We start from the raw sequence: 10,789 nt of genomic DNA, 5'->3' as shown, positions 1-10,789 counted from the left end.
ATAAGTGAATTTTAACAATAAGTTATGCTTTGGACATAGTGTGAAGGATCTCTCCATGGGCATATCTGAATACTAAGGGAAAAGGAAATCCAAAAAGCATAATTGGGAGACATTTAGTGAAGAGATTGGTCTCGAACCTGTTGGAATGGTGAAATCATGTTCTTTGGTGGTCAGAGTACCCTTATAAAGTCTCTCTCTCTCTCTCTCTCTCTCTCTCTCTCTCTCTCTCTCTATATATATATATATATATATATATATATATATATATATATATATATATATAGGGTAAAATATGCCTCTATGTGTAATTGCAACTCTCTAGGGGCATCTTAAACTTGAATAGTTCCACGGCACTATTTTTTGGTTTCTTAAATTGCCCCTAGAAGACACTTCATATTCCTTTATTCTTTAAAATGCGGCTCCATGTGTGGGCCTAACCTGCCATGAGAATCACAACCCTGTTTTCTGTTTATGTATCTTTTCAGCTGCTTTAGGCTTCTTTTGGAATCTACTTTGTCCAGGGCCTAGTTTTGTACAGTAAAAGATATATGCCATCTTCATTGGCTGCCTTCCACAAGTCAAAGGACCAAACACCCAACAAACATAAAGAAACTAATTCCTTGTTTCTTTGTACTTCTGTTATTCCAAATTCAAGAATGTCGAGGACCGGAGGATAGTGATTCTTTTGAATAGGTGTCATAGATTAATGCTCCCTTTGACTATCATCTAGTATTAACCGTGACCACATCTTTGTCTGTTGCCCTAGAATTGGTCATTGGCAATCATCTATCGACTTCCTGTCAGATGTAACAGGCTTTTCTATGGATCATGAAAGTCATGTACTTTAAAGTGCGCTTGCTGCTGTATGCTATAGATCTCAAAGCACTCGTGCGCATCCCTGCCTACAATCATAGTAATTATCTGAGTTAATGTGAGAACAGCCAGATATTATGGTTACGCCTATTCTCATATGAGAACTATCTTATTGAACTAAATGGTTGCATATATATAATGTAGTTTTCAATCATGATTTCATACTAAACCACTAGTTGGCGAGTTGCAGTAGTTGTTGAAACTTGGTTTGTGTAATTTATTGGTTTGTTTTTCATTGTTCTGCTCCTTGTGTTTGGTTCTCCTGGAGTACATGCAAAATGAATATACAGAACTATTTTGTGCTTAATATGAAAAAGAAAGGTGCTATTACAAAGGTAGCATTAACAAATATGAGGCAGTTTAAGCTACATCTAGTTATCTTTCAGAACCCTAGTTTCACTTCAGTCACAGAAATGAAGTGCCATTGATGGTTATGGGAGATAACTCTAAGCAACTTGTGGACTGTAGTGAAAGAGTGCCATTGTTTGTTGTAAGGATACGAAGCCTGGAAGTTGCAGAAATTTCCTTCTAAGCTTTCTCAGGATCCCCTGGGAGCTTATTATGAGGTTTGAAAACCATCATTAAAATATCCACAGGCAGAACTATTTGAAAATTCTTGATCTTTTTGCTTAGCCAAATGATACTCCAAAATCTGCTTGAGTAATTGAATTAATCAGGAGTTATTTTTTACAAGCAGTTGGAGAAAAACTTGTGAATAAAAATTAATAATGCTGGTGGTTGTCTTTTTGCTACTATGTATTATTACTCCCCCTCCCATGCTTGTTTTCACATGAATAAAAGTGAACATCAGTGCAGTAACTTTTATTGTTGTTATTTTTCCATGCTTTTAATTGTCTGAATTCTTTCCTGATTTCGGATTTTTCTCTATTTTTCTGAATTATGAATCCTTGCTTCTATCTCAATAGTTCCTGAAAATAGAATTTGTGACTGCACTGAAAACTGAATTACTCTAGAGTAGTATCTGTTTCCTAAACTGCTTCTGATGTTACAATTTGTTCTAAACTGATACTGCTGTCGATTGCATTATGTAGACTTGTTTTATTTTTCAAGATTTACTTCTTACAATCCTTGTTTATGGGTGTGCCAACCTGTACTTGTTCACTTTTCATAGTTCTAGTTATGATTCTTTCATTATATGAAATTATGAACTATTTTTTCCTGATGCAATTTTATCTGCAAGCCATGAAGTTCTTCTCTAAAGTTTATAAGTCTGAATGCTCAAATTTTTTACAAGCATGTTTCAGTTGAGATGCATTTGTCATCTGTGCGCTTGCTCATTACTTTCTTTATATGGTATCGTTACGACGACAATACACAACCCTGTTCTTCAGTGATTTGAAGGATTCCCATGATGGCCTTGATTGAATTGGATATAATTCCATTTGGTTCTCATGTTTGGCTCAGTATTTGTGATAATGCAATCCACATCAATGCGAATCAAAATAATTCTCAGTGAGAGGAAAAAATAATTAAACAAGCTAGTTGAAGGCAGTCATTCTTTGTTCCATCATCTGGTGAAGATCTAAATATAAAACTTTTCATCTGCTGAAAGCTGCTCTTCCTGAATGTGCTTTCCCTCCCCCACCTCAAAAAGGGCAAAAAAGAAGGGAATGAGGATGGGATGCTAGTGTGTGTGTGTGTGTGTGTGTGTGTGGATTATACTCTAATTCATTTCCTATATACACAAGCGATGACTTGGCGTTCATGATGCGAACTTATAGCCATAGCTTCTGGAGGGTGACAACAGACATTATCAATTTTTCACTGAATGTATCTCTGTTCTGTGCATGCACTCCCAATTAAGTCAACTGTCAAATTCTTTATAATCTTCATCCATTAATTACCATTTCATTTATTATGATAAATAAGGAAGATCAAGATTAATAAAAATGTACGGTATAACCTGCATTGCCTGAGGTCTCTGGAGTCTCTGCTTTCGAGTTGGTAAATCATCTTAAAATATTTTAGCTGGCAATGCAGCAGCCAGGTGTCGTGGTGTAGTTGGTTATCACGTCAGTCTAACACACTGAAGGTCTTCGGTTCGAGTCCGGGCGACGCCAAACTTTTTAATTTTCCAATTTTAATTTTTTTTATTCGCTATGTAATGGAAAGATAATTTTTCCTGTTTCTAATCGTTTTTTCATTGTTATTTGATGACAGTGAAGGAGCAGGAGGTCAGCAATAACAGTAAACATCGACCAAAAAAAAAAAAAAGCAAAGGAGAATGGGCTTGGAGACAATCTCTCGTGTTTCTAGCTTCTTTTTTTTATTATTGGTTATTTATAGATTGCTTGTAATGGTAGGAAAGGAACGGGAGGTCAGTAATAAAAACGGCCTGAAAAAAAATTTAGAAGCTCTGCTGTTGAAGTAGCTGACTTTGCATCAGCAAATTGCTAATGGAAAAGAGAATGATATCAATATGAGTTTTCTTCTATTCTTTTTTCTTTTTTTTTCGTTTTTGATGAAAGTGGAGAAACACCACCCAAACACTGCATTAGAATGCTCTATGGTGCGTATTTTGCATGATAGAAGGCTGCGTTAACGGACAACTCTCTCCCATCTCTCAACCCACCATGTCTCGCACCATGGATGTATTTGGCATGGCAATATGATAGATGACTGATGGGTGATGTGTCGCCCATCAAACCATGCATGACCCTCTACAATGCAAAATGGGAATGGAAAGATAGGAAACAGAAGTCCGGTTGTTTAAGTAGTAGGCTTTGAACAATATCAATATGATTTTTTTTCCTTTTAATGAAAGAGAGCGGAAACATACCCTATGTCACCCATCAATGCATGATCCTTTATGTTGCATATATATGCAGCCTAAGAGAGGCGTGAATTGGACTTTGCAAAAACTTTAAGTGAAATGCAGTGAAAAGTCGATGAGTGTATGTGAGTTGCAACGAGTAATTAACAAAAATGCATACGCAAGAGATTAATGCAGATGATCCATGCACCACAAACACATCAAATTTATAGTAATTCGGTGCCAACCCTACACCTACGTTCAGTCCTTGAGATATTCTTTTTGAAAATTTTCGCTATAATCATTTCAGGATTACAGTCCAATTATTTTAGCAGGGCTCACAATGAACTCAGTTAATTTTCGTTACCAATTAACTAAAACCATCACCAAGCCTATCCTTAGGGTCAACACAATCCAATTCATAGTTTGGATGGACCTTTCCTTAAGTTTCAGTCCCTGAAACTTGTCGCAACAGAATATAGAGAACAATATATAATACAACTTAGTTGCCAAAGAAAAAATTTAGGATTGACATCATGAATGCTACGAATAACTTTGAAATTTGAGAATCAATAGTCTACTTTTCTTCTTGTAATCTATTTTTTTTAAAAAAAAAAACAAGTCGAAAAGGTTATATAACAGTCATCACCTTTACCTGAGAAATAATAGTATCATATAAATCATATAATATTATTTAATTTAGTTTTTGTATTTTGTTATAGTAATTGGTAGTTACCATTATAACACAACTTATTCCATGTAAAAATATTAATGAAGTTATAAAGTTTTGGGCCATTTTTGTTCCACAATACTAATGGTCTTATTGGAAGTGTTTATTATTAACATATTCTAATTTTTAATTAGATTTTTTGCATGTATACCCTCTTAAATATATGAAATTTTATGAATACCCTTGTACAATTACTATTTGTATGTATGTCCTCATAAAATACTTGGTATATCCTTCTTTTTTTTCTTTTGCATATGTACCCATACTATCTAATGCCTAAAATATTCTTATGGGTAGACATACAAAAAAAATATATAAAGGTATATCCGTAAATAGCAACTTTAATGTATTCATACAATTTCTCTTATTTAGAAAGGTATATATTCAGAAATTTATTAAAAAAATGATCAAAACTTAGCTGAGACTTGTCAAGTCTTTCATGATTCAGATGGATCGACTAGTCCGAAAAAAGCCAAGTCATATTATCAATTTTCTTTGTTTAATATCTTAATTTGGTCAAGTTATAATAATATTTGATCATTTTAATAATGCTATTCTCCATTTGATTTTGATATAATTATTATTATTTAGTCTATGATATCTATATATTCTTCTTTATTTTTAAAAGATTAAAGCATATTGAATTTAAATTAATTATAGATGCTTAGATTAGTAAAATACTTTTTAGTGATTTGTAAATGTTGAGTTTTTGTTTGTTTGTTATGGCAAGAATTTTGTGAAAAGCAACATAATTTATTCTATAAGAATTGATGTGAATATGAGATCATGCGACATGATAATATTATTTTTATTATATTTTTTATTAAGAACAGCTGAATTATCTTTATTGGATTTTGATCATTTTTTATTTTTTTTTAAAGTATATACCCTCCTAAATATGCAAAATTATATGAATACCCTTGTAAAGTTGCTATTTGTATGTATATGCTTATAAAGTTTTTTTTTCATGTGTCTATCTATAATGATATTTTAGTCATTTCAAATTTAAACCTCTTTTCTTTTTAACAATATTAGATGGTATAGATACATATATAAAAAAGAAACAAAAAAAAGGGTATACATGCAAATAGCAACGGTACAAGAGTATTCATATAAGTTTGTATATTTAGAAGGATAAATATACAAAAAATCCTTTTTAATTTTTTAGCAAATAGTTATGGAGCTTGCTGATTTAAAATGTGGAATGACTTAAGTAAAATTCATAGAAAAGCCACTCCTTTTAAATTGAGAAATAAATTGTGCTTACCAAGAAGAAAGGGACCCAAATGATCATCCAAATTAATAATGACAAACATTTCTGTTAGTTGCCTTATTATTACTGGGTCATACTACTACTATTGCTGCTGCTGCTACAAGCAGAGAAGGAATAGATGAGGGGTATTAGATTAATTAAAGAAAACATTGAACGAATCTAGCTGAACCATCTACTCTGGTCAGAAGCACTGGTTTAGTGCCTAGACACCCCAATCTGGCCTGCCACGAGAAAACACAGGGTAGAATGAGATGATGCTTTTATATACGAATTACAGATAACTCCCACATAATATAGCATGTATTACCAAATCTATCAAACACTTGCTCAGAATTCAAGGCATTTGGGCTTTATTCAATCTTTGTTGGAGCTGATACTGAAGAAGAAAAGCTGGACCGGGTTTGGAGAATGGTTGAAGGGGCTATGTGGAGAGAGGAATGCGAGACTGTACTTCTTTGGGCTGCTCCGGAGAAGAAGAAGTTAATGCCAAGCAAATGGTGTCTCCATCCCCCCTACACACACCTACCTTGCTTCCCCTACTTTGTTTGCATCTTGCTTTTGGGTTGGGTGGATTGATGTAGTTGTTGGAGCTGGATGCAAGAAATATCTACCCTACTGGGTTTTGCTCTGTAATTGAGGCTGTTGATTTAAGTTAGATCTGGATGTCGAAATTTGTTTGTCTTGTATCTGGAAGCTGACAAGTTTTAAGTCATTAAAATAACTACTCAAGAAATTCTTGAGCAGTAACTAGAAGATTATCCAACTACCTACTGATGTTTCTCTCAAAGTTTACTATGTTGAGCTCCACAGGTCCTTACATCTTCATAGAGTCTACTTGTCTTCGTAATTGAGAGAGATTGAGAATGCTTTGGTGTGCTGATTACTTTTTTACAAGAAGTGCTTAAAAATTGGCACATTACTAGCATTCCATCAATCTCCACAAATTGCACCAAATTTGTAGTGGACACATGAGTTCCCTTGTCCCACATGGCAGGGCATTTTGGGTACGCAATCTCCAGCATTGCTCGGGAAAGATTGATGTTTATTTATGCTTTCTTCGTGGCTAATCACTTCGGTAGAGTTTTCTAGCCATATGAGGCATGGTTGACAAAAAAATTTTGGAATCTTTGTTTTTTAATTTTTTTGGATGTATTCATACTAAAATAGTGTAAATAGCCCATTGTAGCATATATATATATATATATATATATATATATATATATATATATATATATATATATATATATATATATATATATATATATATATATATATATATGCCATTAACGTCCTACATGCGCATCATATTATATTGAAAGAGAAATTGTTAAATTGTTGTTTTCTAGATCAGCTCAGAAACTCGGTATTAGGGATCCGATTGTCCGTTGATGCTGGATGTTTAGAGACTTAAATCGAACATCAATTTTTGTGCTATCAAGCATATTTTATTTGGAAGGCTAACAAGATAGTTGACTGGATAGCTTTCTATATAGTTGACCATAGTAGATTTAAGATATCAGCATCCTCTATTTTCTCGGAGATTCTTCGAGATCTTGATAGCTGATGATAGTGCATGTATTTATTCGAGGGCTTCGTAAAGCAGCCAGATAAAATAAAATAAAATAGTAAAAGACATGATTGACTAGAAGAAGGATAGAAGAAGGGTAGCTGATTACATTTACTAGCAAATGGCACCTCAGTTGGAGCTTTTGTTTTGATAATTAACTCGTTGATGATATCCAGCTTGGACTTTTTTAACCTTCTTTTTTCTCAAAAATAAATTCTTTTCTGAACTAAAATATGGCACCTTACACGTCCTTGCCAAGTTTTTTTATAAAAAAAGTCAACTTGCCAACATTTTAGGTGGGTTTGGTGGTGATAAGACGAGGATAAATCGCAGGATGCTCCTTCAGACTAAACCCCACCAAAGTCCTGGGCAATTTAAACACAGAGACTTTCTACTTCTAATCATAGCCCACCTAACATTGCCAAGCGTACCACAAGTTTATGCATGGCCATTAATTGTTATGGTATTAGTGATGATGGTGAGTCTCATGGGATCAAAATATATGGTTAGCTTCTTTTGTGGCAATGCGACACTGATGACTCCATTGCACTAATAAACAAAAGAAAATAAGAAAATGGTGGATATGGTGAGTTAGCTAGAGAGCAAAGCCAACAAACATGTACCTACCACCATGTCACTTCTCATAAGTTATGGTTGCCAAGGATAAATTTCAAAAAGATTAGGTTTTTCTGTGTCCAGTTTTCAACCAATGTCAAGATGTGCAGAAGTTTGGCTCCCTTCTGACTCAATGAAGTTATATATTGGAATGCAATTACTTAATGCATTTTTTTATTATAAAGATTCTATCTGAGTAGATTATAGGTATTAGTTTGTTTAGATTTTGCAGAGGAAACCATTTCATAATTCTATGGAAAAGCCAAAAAGTGTAGTAAAACCTAATATCCAACACCTATTTTGTTGTTATAAATTGGGATTGCCTCAATGGACTCACCCCTCTACATATATAACATTTAAAAGCTCGGTGTTTGATTCTTCGGTGGTCCATTGCCAAAAAAAAAAAAAAAACCATGAATAATTATAGTAAGGTTGGTCTCTCTTCCATTCTTTCATTTTTTTAAAAAAATACATTTTTGGATTTGGCTATTGATGTTTAGTGTCTCAATTAAATAAACAAATTTCAATTATTTCATGTTCGTATGCCTTCATGCACCTCTATGATCAAATAAGATGAGCTTCTCATGTTAGAATCAGGAATATATAAGCCAGACCTATATAGTTTGTCAAATGTGTAAAATTTAGATATCTTGAGTGCTTGTAAACGTTGTCCATTTGATGCTATGGGGAAACATAAAAACAAGAAGGTGATCTCTCATATTGATTTCTTATCTAGCTGCATATTTGAGTTTCTCGTTAATTGTCAAGGATAAAAAGAACATCAAAGCTCCTTTTAAATTGCTTATCCCTATTGTATGGAGCACTAAACCTGGTTTGTGCTCATCTTCGATATGGATTGGGGTACATGTAGCAACACTCCTACGAAAACAAAACCCAACTAGGTATTGAAACTTGGAAGAAAACAAATAAATTTGGCAAGAATGACTTGGAGTCATGTCTAATGTGTGACATATTGGGCATTGCTAAAGTGGCAAGAATATCTTCCTATGTGAAGTTATTTGTTGGACTAGATCCACCAGCTCAACAGTGGACCAATCGAACTATAAAAGGGCACACACAGGACATGCACAACATGGTGTTCATTGTGGTGGGGTGCGTCCGTCGGCTGCGCCCACACCACTAGGGTTCCATTGCTCCTTGGCATCTGCCCTTGGATTGGTAGTGCCGCCTCGACCGAGGGTAGGCAATGCCGAGTTGATTTGAATATTCGGCATACTTAGACTCCCTTTGACACAAGCCCTAGATTACTGGCTGCAGCTTATCTTGAAAATGGCACAAGAAGGAGGTTGGCTCCTTCCTTGGAATCCTTGAACAATCAAGGGGATTACTAGTTGCAACTTATCCCTTTGGTTGGCCAAGTTGAATCAACCCTCACAAGATGCGCATAGAGAGGAAAGCTTGCTGATTTGATTCCAAAAGAAAGAAAGACAAGAACAATCTAAGGAGTGATTGGTTTATCCCAACCTTAGTCCAAGCCCGAAGGCCGATTATAATAGGCACTAGGCCTCCCAAGCCTTTGCGGCCGACTCACACTCTAGGTGGATAAAAACAATACTTTCAAGCTACCTCCACTAATCCTATCCTACGCCTTATATAGGCATTTACATGGACACAGGTAAAATTCTACAATAATTCAAATTTAAATTCGAAATTCAAATTCAAAGAAAAGATGGAGGGCAATGCGTGGCTTGGGATGTGGCTTGATTTGCGCTGGGTGTGATCAATGAGCGTCGGTTGCTGCTGTTATGTGGATTGCAGAATTCAAATTCAAAATTTGAATTCAAATAAAGGTTGGGGCGGTTGATATGGCATTAGCATGGCGGGCATTTGAATTTGAATGGCGTCCATGATTGTCGCCCTTAAATTGAGTAGCCCATGCGCATGGATGGTTGATGTGGCATGCGCATGGCAGGCATTTGAATTTGAATCGGCACCCATAATTGTCGCCCCTGAATTGAGTGGCCTATGCGCGCGGATGGCTGATGTGTCTTATGTGCATGACGGGCATTTGAATTCGAATGGCCCATAATTGTCACCTTTGAATGCGCGCGGTCAGCGGATGTGGCTTATGTGCATGGCGGGCATTTGAATTCAAATTTGCCCATGATTGTCGCCCTTGAATGCGCGCGGTCGGCGGACGTGGCGGGCACGTGTGGGCGCGCACATGGCCGCACGTGGCTGCTCATGGGCGCGCATGGGCTTGCGCACTGCTGATGCATGCGCACAGGCTGCGCTCCAATTTGATCAGGCCATTTGGGTGTAGCCTAACTTCCATGGCAATCAGACGGCCGAACATGGTGACTGAGCCTGTGTTTGGCCCATTCGAGTCGGCTTGTATGCTCCGGACCACACTTGGATGGGTGCCTTTGCCGGACAATTTTGTGGGGGTCTCATCACATTGCTCCTTTCTGTCGTTCATGTTCTTTTGTGGTTGGACTGGTCCACCACTAACCTAGTGGACCTGATCCAACTAATAACTTCCCCTTTCTAATAGTTGCTTAGAAAGTTCAAGAGCTCAATACAGACATAAGATCTATGGTCCTGCATTGTGTATGCTCAAGCAAAAAATAATATTCAATTGTGTTTGCATTTCTCAAAAATTATTTTCAATGAATCTATAGTTTTGGTGACACCTAAGAATATAGGGTTCCATATTGGAAGAAATGTGTTTAAAAATTAACCATACAAGAGTTCACACTAAATTAAATATGTAATATCATTTTTCCAAAAAAAATTATTTTTGTAAATTTGGAGGGAAACAATTTGTTTTGAATTTAGTTAGATCATTATGCCCTTTGAATGGTCAATAGTATGTTAAAATATAATATGATGCCTAGCATATTAACATGCTAAGGATCAATTCAACTAGACATTAAGATTTAGAGTTTGGGAAAAACAAATCCAGCAGTTTGATAAAAAATTCAGAAACATTCTGGA

The 10,789-nt window shown here is 35.6% G+C and overlaps 1 non-coding gene across 1 annotated transcript; it reads left to right on the top strand.

Annotated features, from left to right (window-relative positions):
- The first annotated feature begins 2,880 nt into the window (after positions 1-2,880).
- On the top strand, positions 2,881-2,954 carry TRNAV-AAC (transfer RNA valine (anticodon AAC)). Its single transcript has one exon. It is a non-coding gene; the product is annotated as a tRNA-Val (tRNA).
- The last annotated feature ends 7,835 nt before the right edge of the window (positions 2,955-10,789 follow it).

This window comes from Phoenix dactylifera, chromosome 16, assembly GCF_051530095.1.
Source record: "Phoenix dactylifera cultivar Ajwa chromosome 16, Ajwa_hap1_PhDact_Kaust_v1.1, whole genome shotgun sequence".
Taxonomy (NCBI): domain Eukaryota; kingdom Viridiplantae; phylum Streptophyta; class Magnoliopsida; order Arecales; family Arecaceae; genus Phoenix; species Phoenix dactylifera.
The sequence above is the reverse complement of the archived record's forward strand: the minus strand, read 5'-3'. Positions and strand labels throughout refer to the sequence as shown.